The sequence below is a fragment of the Polistes fuscatus genome, unplaced genomic scaffold (genome assembly GCF_010416935.1).
Source record: "Polistes fuscatus isolate 324 unplaced genomic scaffold, CU_Pfus_HIC Scaffold14, whole genome shotgun sequence".
Classification (NCBI taxonomy): domain Eukaryota; kingdom Metazoa; phylum Arthropoda; class Insecta; order Hymenoptera; family Vespidae; genus Polistes; species Polistes fuscatus.
The window spans coordinates 1998741-2011804 of record NW_025113042.1 but is presented as its reverse complement, the minus strand read 5'-3'; the positions used below and the strand labels follow the sequence as shown (position 1 = coordinate 2011804).

General features: G+C 30.6%; 1 protein-coding gene across 18 annotated transcripts in view; it reads right to left on the bottom strand.

Moving 5' to 3' along the window:
- LOC122514084 (potassium voltage-gated channel protein Shaker) overlaps positions 1-13064 on the bottom strand; it is a 172705-nt gene that overhangs the window by 69784 nt on the left and 89857 nt on the right. The gene's annotated exons all lie outside the window — the stretch shown is intronic.

Sequence of the window (13064 nt, the reverse complement as noted above, 5' to 3'; positions counted from 1 at the left end):
TCGATTTACCCACCCCTTCCTTCCTTCCTTCCTTCCTTCCTTCCTTCCTACGTTTCTCTCTTGCGTACTTACTACCCTTTCTTACTCATCCTTTTTTCCAACGCTAGCCATCCCTCCCTTTCCTCCCACCATCACTCTACCTACCCTTCCCTACCCTACCCTCCCTTCCTCCCTTCCCCGTTCCCGTTTCTTCTTACCGTGTCTCTCACACGACTCAAACCACTCGATATTCTTTACGCGCTCGTGCACAAACCCTCCACAAGGAGTTTAACCGATCGAGCGTACTTACGCTCGGACATGAGATGAAAATGCCGTTGAATTCACCCTATCTCTTTCTCTCTCACTCACTCTTTCTATCTATCTATCTATCTATCTATCTATCTATCTCTATCTCTCTTTCTTTTTTTTTCTCTCTCTCTGTCTCTCTTTTAGAGTTCAGGCAAATTTCCAAGCCTTCTTTGTAACCGTGTGTGTAGGTAGGATATATGTTTTATCGGATGATCGAGTATGATAAAAGTTTAGTCTCGGTTTAAACGTTTTTCTTAATATTTTCTTTTTTTCTTTTTTTTTTTTTTTCCTTTTTTTTTTCTTCTTTTTTTTTCTTTTTATTTTCATTTCAAAAACGACCAAGTTTTGCGTGGTAGAATTTAATAAATCTTTCAAGTTGATTGAAACGATATTGAAAATGTACGGGTGAGGAGGAGGAAGAGGTGGAGGAGGTGGAGGTGGAGGTGGAGGTGGAGGAGTAGAAGGGAGGGGGTAATAGATGAAATTGATTATATAAATAGACACTTTTTTCAAAGAGATTTTTTTATGAAATACTCTACCGATATTTTAATGTCATGGCGAAAAGAAAAGAAAAGAAAAGGAAAAGGAAAAGGAAAGAAAGTAAATAAAAAAGAAAACGGTCTCAGCAAAATTTTGGAGGAATATCACTTTGACAAGGTAGCAATAAAATTTCTTCTCTCGCGACATTAAGATATCCAATGAGAGAAAAGAAAAAAAAGAAAAAAGAGAGACGAATTAAAAAAAAAAAAATGTGTAACAAAAAAAAAAAAGGATATTTATTCGGATAATATATCACGCGCGCGCGTGGTGTCCTTCGAATATGTTACGAGCGATATAAATCTTATGAAACGTTGCATTGACATAGAGAAAAAAAAATTCGACGTTAAAAAAAAAGAGAGAGAGAGAGAGACAGACAGAAATAAAGAAAAAAAAAAATAAAATAGACAAGGTTGGTGGAAAGCAATCGTTGTTACGCACGATTGACGTGCAACAAAACGTACCCATACAAAATATCGAAGCAAAAAATATAAATATAACGCGAAGAAGAAATTGCATGCATGCATTTATGTGTGCACAACATATGTACTGTGCACAACAAAAATTACTCTCTCTTTGTTGCTGCTTCTGCTGCTGCTGCTGCTGCTACTGCTGCTGCTTCACGACAGAATGCTGAAGAAAAAGAAAAAGAAAAAGAAGAAAAAGAAGAAAAAGAAGAAGAAGAACGTGTAACACGCATGTATAGGCGGCAAAGCACGAATTTTCTTCTTTGAAAATGAAAAATAAACGCTTCTTGTTCTCTTCGATCATAATCCTCATATTCACGATTCCCCGATCTTCTTCTCTAGTGCTTGTTGAGAAGATGATCGCATTCCTGAACTATTCGTGCAGAAATATTTGAAATTTTTCCAATATGAAAAAGGATGTCCCTGAACAACCTGCCCCACCCCTTCCCCCACCCTGCACCTCCTTTCCCCTTCTCTCACACCTCGCCACCGTCTTCCTTACAATTCATATATCTCTCACGTGAAATATGACTTTTCATTTCTCTTTTCTTTTCTTTTCTTTTCTTTTCTGTTTTTTTTTTCCCTTGTTTTTTCGCTTCATTTATAAACGATTTTCTCGAAAACCTCGTAGTTTATTTTAACTAAAACGTTGAGATTATACCGATTTAATTAGCTATTATTACAATGTACCGACCTACTTGTTTTTTTTTTCTTTCTTTCTTTTTTTTTATTAGGTATTATCATTTCGTATTTAATCCGTAAAAATTTCGCGTGTATATTATTATGAAATATGTTAATTTAGTATCAACGCTTGTTAAATAAAATTCGTGTAATATTCGTTGATTCAAATTTCTTACACACAATAGAAATAAATTTAACGTTTATAATAACGAGAAGAAGAAAAAAAGCATTATTCGCAAATAATACGAAAGAAAATGTAACGAAATTTTCCTGAAACAAATCATTTACAAATTTCACGCACTTTTTAGTTAATATATATCTACTGGATCAATTATTATTTGATTACGTGATAAAATTTACACTTCATTCGTATAACTCTCCGTTCGTATAATTTATTATTTATTTATTTATTTATTTATTTATTTATTCGACCGTGTTGAGAACATTTTCCCCCTTTTTTATTTCGTCGAGTATAAAATATGCAACAAATCAAAAAAAGGGAAAGAAAGTACGTATTTCGGTAGTTGAGGTAGGAAAAAAATAAAAAAAAAGAGAGGGAGAGAGAGAGAAAAAAGATAAAAGAAAAAAATCATTAAAAAATGAGGGACCAGTGCCAAAATCGTTTAATAAATTTCATTTGAATCGTTAGCGGTTATTCGTGATCTTGGCAAAGATTCTCTCCTATGTTCTCTCTCTCTCTCTCTTTTATTTCTTTTTTTTTAGTCACCTTATCGCAGTTCACGTTTTTTCTCTTATCGTAATATAATAAAAAAAATGAGAATGAGAGAGAGAAAGAGATGGAGATAAATCCACAGTTACGGACGTAGATTAATCGACGAATGATTGACATGCAGTATGCGAGTACCAAGACGATTAGTAAACTCCGTTCATTAATTTTCATGCCAAGCCTGAAACTCTTCTCTCTCTCTCTCTCTCTCTCTCCTTTGTTTTTCCTCTCTTTCATTATTGCAAGAGAGCTTCGTTCTCTTCTCTTTGCTTATATCACCGTATATACCTACTGGAATTACCGTAAAGAACGTACTTACGTATTTCGAGAAGCTTCATTATTCCACTTAATTAAGTCCCCATAAAACTGGCCGTGAATTATAATTAGCTTGTTTATATGGGGGGGAAAAAAAAATATAAATATATATATAGAGAGAGAGAGATATATACAAACAAATTTTGTTATTTAATAAAACAAATGTGCCCATAATTATATGAAAGTTCTCTCTTGTTTCGAAATATTCGAAAGATTACATTTGAAAACTTAATGAATTCCATATAATGTTGAAATAACAATTGCTATTTAATAATTCATTTTTAACAATATCGTGAAAATTACATCGAATTAATTGAATTTAAAATAATGTGGTGTGAAATAACTGATAAACTCATTTTTTTTGTTTTCATTTTGACTCACAATTAAACCACTTTCATAATTATGGGCAAAAATATAATTGCATGATCAATCGCATACACACACAAATATTACGATCGTACCCAAATCATCGGGTAATTATAATAATTAATTACGTTAAAATGTGTTGCAAATAGAAAACAACAAAAAGGATTATTCGATTAATGTTATATTTAAATCGAACGAATACAAAAGTACGGACCTCTTTGTTTATTTTCTCTCTCTCTCTCTCTATTTCTTTTGTTGTCGTTTAGTTATTACTCGTTTCGTATCGTAAAAAAGGGGAAAAAAAAGAAAAACAAGAATAAAGAAAAATAAAAAAAAAAAAGAAAAAAAAAGACTTTAATAAAACGCGCGTATGAATTTTCGAATGGCCAACCAACCAACATAGAGATATTCGCAGGAAACAATCTGCATTAAATTTCCCCGGGACGATTTAATCCGTTCGAACGAGGTAAAAAAAAAAAAAGAGAGAGAAAAATAAAGAGAAAGAAAAAGAAAAAAAAAAGTAACTAAAAGAAGAGAATAGAGATGAGCCACGGCTAGTAACTAGGGAATAATGTCGTAATCGAGGTTTACGGCAAACGAAAGGGACTACGTGCTTCATTTAGCGTCTTAAATAACGTGGAAGAGAAAAATAGTGTCTCCTTTTTTCTTTTTTTTTTTTTTTTTACTTCTTCTTTTTTTTTGTTCACGGGAATAAACGCGCCTAATCGCACGAGGATAAAAAACGTTTTCGCGTTGTTGTACTCTCGTAGTAGTTCGTCCTTTACTTTCCAGCCCCTTCTCCCAAACCGCCCACCCGCCCGTCCGTCTTTTCATTATCCATAAATTTAACGTCCTGAGACTAATTTTTTTCTTTCTAGTTGAAATCATCCTTCTTCATTCTTCCCCAATGGCAAAAAATTCCGCGGCGTTTCGCATGAAATATTTCCTCACACTCCTATATTTACTTTGTGTCTGTGTGTGTGTATACGTCTGTATGTCGGTGTGTAAAACGTTTACGTGTGTAAAATTACGTTATTTGTGTTGCGTTTAAATGTCGCGTAAAATAACGCGTTACACAAAAAAAGAGAGAAAAAACAAAACAAAACGAGATACGAACGATCTTCAGTTAGATGCAAAATCGACGATGCGGCCTCGATTATTTCACTCATCCTCCTTTTATTTCTTCCCTCCCACCCTTCCCCTGCCCCCCCCCCGCCCCTCAACTTTTTTTAGTCGTCGAAACAGACTATCGTCCTTGCTAAACATTTCTGATAGTCGTACGGGTGGACAAAACTGGCGACAATGAGTCTCACGGTTTGAAAACGTTAGCCACAAATTTTGTCGTACGATTCCTATTTTCATCTCTCTCTCTCTCTCTCTCTCTCGCAGTTCTCTTCTAATTTGCTAGTTTGCTTGTTCACGAATAAATATCTATCTCGAGAGCGTGGGCGTTTGAAACGGAATACGAATCCACCCTTTCTATGTATCTGTCTGTCTCTCTCTCTCTCTCAATCTCTTAATCTTTATGTGTGCGAGTGTGTGTGTGTGTATGTTTCTTTCATTCGTTCTTTTCTTTCTTTTCTTTCATTTCTTTCTTATATTTCTTATTTCCATGTTCTTGGATCAAGGTTAAGACATTTTCTCTCTTTTATTCTCAGTTCTAGGATTATTTCGTGGCAACCCTTTTTCTTAAAACCATACGAATATTCCCTTTTTTATTACACATAGATATATATATTTGCATAGAAATTGGACAAGTACGAGCAGCAGCTACTTGGACGAATATCAAGAACTCCAAAACGATTATTATTCCTTTTTTGTTATTTTTTTTTCTTTCTTTTCTTTTGTTTTTTTTTTTTTCTTGAAAATCTCTACGACAAGGAATAAGTCTTTTGCGTTCTGGATGAGCACCGTACCGAGACTTCGTTCTCTCGTACAAACTACGCTAAGAATATTCTAATGCACTATAGTAAAGAATTATTAAAAAGGAACTACTACTACTTGCTACTTTAAAGTACCTATTTTCTACCTTTTACTAAGAACAATTCTATTTTCTTCTCTCTTAGTTCTTCAACTTTTAAATTTACTATTTCTACCAAAGTATACGAGGAAATTTAATCAAACTTTGTTTTATTTCTAAATCATTCGGATCTCTCAATCTAAAACGTAATTACACGTATTATTACATACGTAAACTTCTTAACAATTAAATTAAATATATATATATATATATATATATATTATATTAATAATATAATAATTAATTATTAATGTAATAATTAAATATATATATATTGATTAGATTTGAATTATATCCTGTAATATACAAAATCTTGATATCAAATCATTTTCGAATATTCAATTAAACGAGTATAGAAACCGAAAAAGAAAAAACAAAGAAATGATTAATAGACAAAAATTAGATTAAGATGATGCACAGAAATATATTCCAAAATATATCTTGAATATTATCATCCTTGACCGTATTTTAACGTTTCGGTCCGATTCATTTTCCACTTATTGCTGTAACGAGAAAAAAAAAATTAAAAAAAATAAAATAAGAGAAGAGAAGAAAGAAGGGAAGAGAATAGAGGTATGAGAGAAACGAGAAGAGAATAAAATGTGATAAATGTGATAAGAGAGAGAGACAGAGAAAGATATGCTGGAAATCTGTGTAGTTTCGAGAAAGTAGTAACGGTCGACGCGTGGTCAGACGAGACGGGGTTGAAACAACAGTGGCGTCGGCAGTGGCTCCTTTTCGAAGGCCACGATCGTCTCATCTTCGAAGAATCGTCGATAATGCAGTTACCGTCTACGGTTTGTTGTATGCACTACGATCGTCCTATCGATTCGTTCACCCACTGACCTATTTCCCAATTGAACTTCTCCGGAACTCACTCTCTCTCTCTCACTCTTTCTTTCGCTCTCTTGGATGAATTTATGTTCATCCTAGCTACCCCAACAGTGTTCACACAAACTATAACACATCCAATACTCGAGTGCACTCTCTCGGATTTTTCCTAAGAAACTTATTCTTCATCCGATGATAAGAAGATTCAGAAGTGGACTATAGATTAATATTTTCTAATCATTTTCTTTATTTCTTTTTTTTTCTTCTCGATAAAAATCGAATTCGTGTATTAATTAAATTCTGGGAGGGAGGGGAGGAGTAATTAATTATGCGATTTTACAATAAGAATTGTTCGTAGAATTTGTTATTTTCTTTTTTAATTTGAATTTTTATTTTCTTATCATTTTTAATGTAATATTGAAGATAATGGAGAATAATTATGTTAAATAAAATTGAATTTATATTATAATTATTTAACAGAGGATCGTTAGTCTTCGTTGTTTATATACTTATGATTCTTATAAATATTTATATTTTGTTTTCTTTTTGTTTTTTTCTTTTTTTTAGTATTTTATTGTTTGAAAATACAACAACCTATGTGATAATTGATAATAATTGATATAATCGATGTTTTCGTATAGGCATGTTTCAAATGAAATGAAATGAAACGAAACGAAACGAAAGTGACCTGAATATTATTATTCTTTGTTTTACGGTTCAATATTATCCTAAAATATAATAAATTGATGTAACATATATGAATGATAAATTCAATGTTATCAGATTTTTCACTTAAATTCACTTCAAATGGTACGAACGAGTTAAAGTAACTTTACTCTTTATCAATATTCGTTTTATCGTTTAACATTATTATAAAATATATATATATATATGTAATAAATGTAAATTTTATTACAATTTTGTAAACTTATAAAACTGTAATAAAATATTTCAAAATGTTTCCATTCGATTATAAACCTAACAAATTCTAAGAACGATCCTTAAGAAACTCGATTGAAGATTGAGAAGAACGTTACTTTGGCAAGTAAGAAAATTTCTTTTTCTTGGAAATGAAGAACATAAAGAAAAGAAAAATGGATCGGTCATTTGAAACGACAATTTAGGGTCATTGAAAATTCGACTAGATCACAATGATAGAGTAACGTAACCTCTTAGAATGGTAGGGCAGATCTTTTACATGCTTGCCAAGCTATCAAGAAGAGCGAACCTTTTATGAATGCGAACGGTGCTTCTATTGTTCACCCTACCGCGTTCGTTCTATCTATAGAAACTAATTTTTACCTCGCGCTTATTGCCTCTCTCACACAGAAACGTCAAGAGAGAAAGAAAAAGAGAAAGAAGTAAAAAAGAGAAAAAGAGAGAAAGAGAGAGAGAGAGAAGAGAATTTACACTGGCTTTTAACAAGCACGCGAGCCGTGTCTGACCAGTCACGGACTCTTCTACTTGCCATACGTTTAATAACGTTTCATATTACCCACCACCAATGTACATTCTAACGATTATTAGCCACGATTTTTTTCGGATAAACCTATCCCGATTGGAGCCTAATTACAGATTGAGCAAACTTTTCTACAGCTTCGTTTCTCCTTGACCGTCATCCGTATCGAAAAAGAACCAGAGAAAAAGGAGAGAGAGAGAGAGAAAGTTAAAGAGTTAGAGATAGGAATAGCATGCTATCGGGTATTCGATCCACTCGCACTCGTGATTGCTTATCGAAAAATATCGAGAGACTAAAGTCAATCGTGAATGTTCCAATTTATGGATTCTCGACGATTGAATTATCATTGAAAAAAAAGGGAGAGAGAGAAGGGGAGAAAAATGCAGAAAAAAAAGTAAGAAGGAATAACGAGAGACACGATTTTACTTTCGCATTCAAATTGTTTTCGATATTTTAATACGTGTAATTCATTAATCGAATATGTTCGCAATCGGATAAATTGTAAATGATTAAAAAGGTTGTTGTTAAAAAAAATATAAATAAATAAAAAAGTACAATATTATTATATTATAATTTGATGATTAAATCATTTGGTTTTGTTCGTTCGATTAATTTATTTTAAATAATTCGTAAAATGTGCATATTTTCGATGATCTTACGTTCAAATGATCGTCGTTAAGTTAAGACCTTGAAATATGAGAAAGATATAAGGATGAATAAATGTGACTTTTTGGACGATCCTACTTGCACGATTCCATAGCCAACAATCGTGGAATGAGGTGAACACGTAAATCAACCTAAGTAGGAATGAAATTGTCAAAGTTGCCATAGCGTATTCGTTTCTAACAGGGTTAAGAAATCCAAAGCTAACTTTTTTTACTTCTTCTTCTTGTTCTTGTTCTTGTTCTTCTTCTTGTTCTTCTTCTTCTGATTCTGATTCTTCTTCCAGTTTTTCTCGTTGAGAAAGTTCGCTCGATTCGACGATGACTAATGGAAATTTCCTGATCTATGATCGGTCAAATACCATGTTGGGAAACAAGCAAATATATATTGCAATCTATTTTTTGTTTAATTGAAATATTACATTAATCAAAAATATCATTCGATCAAATATTCTTTGTTTTAAAATAATCGGAAATTCGTATCGAACGAGCATTATATATATATATATATCTTCCATGTTTCAATAATTATTATTCATTCCGAAATATGTTATTCTAAACGATATCGTAATTAAATTCAAATCCGTAGCCCTTTTAAAAATATCGCCTAACTTTAATTAAAATTCGTGTTTCAACTATTCCGTTTTATATTTCGATAATTAATTTCCTCGAAAGTGTACCGATCCAATTGTTTCGAAATTTCGCTAAAATTTCTTAACTCGAAAAAGTAATTCATATTTTTTTTCCCCTCCCCTCTCCCCCACCCCACATTCGAATTTCGATTAAACAAATCATCTACTTTAATCTTACGAAAGTTAAATTAAAACAATCATTACATTCGTTTTATAAAAAGAAAAGAAAAAAAAAAAGAAATAAATCAAATTATACACTTGAAAAACAAATCAGAACGAACTTTGTTCTTATTTCGTCAATCAATCTTAACAATTTAAAACATATATATATATAAATAATTCTATAATATAATAATAATAATAATACATAAATACATCTAACATATATATATGTAATAATTAAATTTACACACATATATATAACAATAAATTATTCGTTAGAAAAATTTCAACTACCCTCAACAAAAAATCGACAAAATTAATTTAGATGATCCGAGTAAAATTAAAAACAAAAAAATACAAATTTTACTACGAGCAAATATGAATAGGAAAAAAAAATATATACATTATACATACGTATATATAAAAGAAATAGTATATATATATTATCTATCTTTGTAGAGAAAATATAACAAGGAAAAATCTTGTTCACTTCTTGTCGGATTGAAAACGACGACGTCGCCATCATTGGATCGATTTGGTTCACCCGGGACATTCCAGTATCAGGTAGGGGGGGAGGGGGGAGGGCGTCCAGGCCCGAAAACCCAACGCGTGCCATATTACCAAGCTCGATTATATTCCATCGTGAAATGCAATTGAATAGCGAAACGCCTATCGTGATGCAAATATAGCCATGCTTCCGATTACGTAACAGCACGATAATAAGCAACCCTTTACACGTTACATATATTCTTGTCATTCGCTAATAAGAATCCAAATAATACAGGAAGAGTTCATTATTATCATGTTATACCTTATTACAATAATAATAATAATGATAATAATAATAATAATAATGATGATAATCGTAATCATTATCATCATCGTTAACATCGTATTTATACGATGAACATTTTTAATAATTGAATTTAATCGTTATACACATTGTTATAATATATTTGAACGAAGTATAATTAAATTCTAGTTCGTTTTTAAGGTTGGGGTGGGTTATATCTAATATATTCATGATCGTGTCATCAAAAATAATATACAGGTTTGTATGTAGAAAGTCTAAACGTCGCGATTGCATGATCATACGAGTCAATAAAGCTAAAATGGGTTAGCGTAGTTAATAACGTAATTGCAACCGTCTAGTGTCAATATCGTTTTATACGTATTCGATGCGACCTATCTAAAAGGGAATGAAAGAGAGGGAGAGAGGGAGCGAATGAGTGAGTGAGATGGAAAATATCACGTTGGAACATCGTCCAGAATGAAATTTTAACGGTTTTACCGGCTACGATGGTACTAGTAGAAGATTTAAGATACCCTGTTGTCGGTGCTCGCTACCTCTCTGGTAAATATTATTAACGTTAAGAGCAATAGAAAATTTTTCATTTTCTTCCAAATAGATATTGTGCTTGAATATTGATTAGAAATTTTTACGATTCCGATATAAATTTTAGGAGTAATATTTAATGGAAATAATTATAATCAAGTAATATTGTTTTATACGAAATTTTTTTCATTTTCTTTCAAATATATTGTGCTTGAATATCGATTAGAAATTTTGACGATTCCGGTAATAATATTTATTAAATATTATTATAAAATGAATAATATTATTAAATAGAATTATTAAATAATTTTTAAATAGAAATAATTGTAATAAAGTAATATTGTTTTATACGAAATTATTTCACGCTTTTACGTGTTTTTCATTGTTTTCATTGATTTTTGTTATCAATAATCGTTCGAGAGTAATAACAATCGTGTGATCGTAAAATAAAGAAAGGTGTTTAATTAACGTACTTTATTGTTTTAGTTTTTTTTTCTTTTTTTTTTTTATAATTTCACATATAATTACATTTTACTTAATATAAAAGAGAAAAAATTTAAACGAGATGTCGTTGCTCGTTACTCATTTTTATTTGAAACCATTACGATTGTAATCGATTCTCTTTCGTACAATTAAAAATCATATAGTCAGATTTTGAACTAACTTATGAATTATTTAATTGACTCTTTCGAAAGATAGGTACTTTTATGTAATATCGATTAAATAATACAGTAATACTTTTCCCTGTACACCAATCAATCTTTTTTATCTCGTTAACTGCAATGAAAAAAAAAAGAAAAAAATTACAAGAATAAAAAGAAATATCGGTTCGTTGGATTTATTGTAGTCGAAATTAAATCGTTTAATTTATCATTAAATTTTAGTCGCAAATATTAAACACGCTTGATATTTTCGAATTTTTAAATAAATTAACCTTCTGATTGAGTATTAAAAAGAAAATACAAAAATCTTATACGAGAAAAAAATAACGACACATCCTAGCCGAATATTATATTTTCGATTAGATGTAACAATGAATATATAAAAAAAAAAATACGACGCTTAATTATTAAATTATTTAAAACTCTGATTTAAAAAAATCAATCAATGTAAATAATTAATTAAAAAAATTAATCGAATACAAGTTTCGAGAAAAACAAAAGAATAAAAAAACGTATGAGATTATACACTACAAATAAATATGAAATTTATTTAAAAAAAAAAAAAAACTTAACCCTCCCTTTATCCTGAAAAATAATTTCATATATTTATTATACGATATTATACTTATCGTTGATAATAATCGATTTAACGATTACCTCCCTTTCCTATCTCTTCCATTCGAAAAGTCATATGCATGTTGAATCAAATCTTGATATTTTCCACACCCTTTAATTAATATAAAAGAAATCCGGAAGTACTACGGTTGGAACTTTCCTATTATCATGGTTAATCATCTTTGAAATCAACGTGACGTGACGTTAATGGTTTTTTTTTCTCTATCTCTCTCTCTCTCTCTCTCTCTCACTTACTGACTGAGTGATTATTACAAAATATACCTGCAGGGGTTCAGGAAAATGCACGTCTAAAGCGAAAATTACTTTGTTCAACCCTTTGGGACACGGTTGGCAGTGAACAACAACTTCGGTCACAACGCGGTTTGGTCGATCGTTTCCAACGATCGACCCAACTCTCTCCTTCTCTCTTTCTCTCTCTTTCTATCCATGACTATAGGTACTATCCTTAAGATTCTTCAGAAAACAGAGCATAAGTTTCGAGTATCATACACGTTTGGAATATATATTTCGTACCTTTATTTTCTTTTACTAACTTTTTCAACCAAAAAAAAAAAAACGACTACACCGTGATGAAAGATACGCATCGTCAACAAATATTACCATAAAATACAAATATCATCCATAAAATATTCCATAAAATAAACGATAAGAAATATTATTCGTTTGGTTATATATTTAATATAGATGCTTTTATTTTTCTTTTTTTTTTTTTTATTTATTTCCTTTATTTTTTGGCACAATATTTATTATATTAATATTTAAATGATACCGAGTTACGTATATTGTTAACTTTACAACGTTTTAAACAAATATTATTTTTAAAAGTAGTAGCGTATAATATATAACGTTGACGAGAACAATCATTTTTACGAATTCGTATTTATCGTGTGTGTTTATTTTTTAAAGATTCCTTTTCTTTATTTTTGTTGTTAAGTATTTATAATAAAACATGAGTATTTACATTTAATCAATATGTATCCCTATAATACAACCCGGATGCAATCCTACCCCTATAAATACTAATATTTTATATATATGTATTGAACAAAATATTGAAATAGATCGAGACTATTTATTTTTACAAAATATTAACCCCAATTGATATAATCAATTGATTATTTAATTTCAAAAATTCTTACAATTTTTTATTTATATATACCACTGAATCATTTAATCTAATATACCTAAATTGTAGTATTAATCAATAAAAAGAAAATAATAAAAATAAGAAGTGTTTGGAGAGAATATTCAACGAATTGGAATTTCGTTTCTTATTCGAGATT